Raw genomic sequence first — 1,135 nt, forward strand, 5'->3', positions numbered from 1 at the left:
TGCTTGGTGCATTTTGCATTCCAGACAGACTTTGAGAAATTATATTGACTTGTTGGGTCAATATTTTGTTCTGAGCCAATATGGCATTCAGAGTGTCAATCTCAAGAACTCCTTTCTTCTGACCAGTCCCATTGTTCACAGGATTTCTTTCAGAAGTGTACATGAATTAGTTATTTGCAACCATTTCAATCAGTTCTTGAGCTTCAGTAGGCGTCTTCTTCAGATGAAGAGATCCTCCTGCAGAGCTATCCAAAGACATCTTGGATAGTTCAGAGAGACCATCATAGAAAATACCTATGATGCTCCATTCAGAAAGCATATCAGAAGGACACTTTCTGATTAATTGTTTGTATCTTTCCCAAGCTTCATAGAGGGATTCTCCTTCCTTCTGTCTGAAGGTTTGGACTTCCACTCTAAGCTTACTCAATTTTTGAGGTGGAAAGAACTTTGCCAAGAAGGCATTGACTAGCTTTTCCCAAGAGTCCAGGCTTTCTTTAGGTTGAGAGTCCAACCATGTCCTAGCTCTGTCTCTCACAGCAAAAGGGAATAGCATAAGTCTGTAGACCTCAGGGTCAACCCTATTAGTCTTGACTGTGTCACAGATTTGCAAGAACTCAGCTAAGAACTGATGAGGATCTTCCAATGGAAGTCCATGGAACTTGCAATTCTGTTGCATTAGAGAAACTAATTGAGGCTTAAGCTCAAAGTTGTTTGCTCTAATGGCAGGGATAGAGATGCTTCTCCCATAGAAGTCGGGAGTAGGTGCAGTAAAGTCACCCAGCACCTTCCTTGCATTGTTGGCATTGTTGTTTTCGGCTGCCATGTGTTCTTCTTCTTTGAAGAATTCGGTCAGGTCCTCTAAAGAGAGTTGTGCTTTGGCTTCTCTTAGCTTTCTCTTCAAGGTCCTTTCAGGTTCAGGGTCAGCCTCAACAAGAATGTTTTTGTCTTTGCTCTTGCTCATATGAAAGAGAAGAGAACAAGAAAATGTGGAATCCTCTATGTCACAGTATAGAGATTCCTTGAAGTGTCAGAGGAAAAGAAGAGTAGAAGACAGAAGTAGAAAATTCGAACTTATCAAAGGAGATGGAGTTCGAATTTTGCATTAAGGGATAGTGTTAGTCCATAAATAGAAGGA

General features: G+C 41.0%; 1 non-coding gene across 1 annotated transcript; it reads left to right on the forward strand.

The window, feature by feature from the left end:
- The first annotated feature begins 313 nt into the window (after positions 1-313).
- LOC112699812 (small nucleolar RNA R71) lies at positions 314-421 on the forward strand. Its single transcript, XR_003152750.1, has one exon. It is a non-coding gene; the product is annotated as a small nucleolar RNA R71 (small nucleolar RNA).
- The last annotated feature ends 714 nt before the right edge of the window (positions 422-1,135 follow it).

This window comes from Arachis hypogaea, chromosome 6 (assembly GCF_003086295.3).
Source record: "Arachis hypogaea cultivar Tifrunner chromosome 6, arahy.Tifrunner.gnm2.J5K5, whole genome shotgun sequence".
Taxonomy (NCBI): Eukaryota; Viridiplantae; Streptophyta; class Magnoliopsida; order Fabales; family Fabaceae; genus Arachis; species Arachis hypogaea.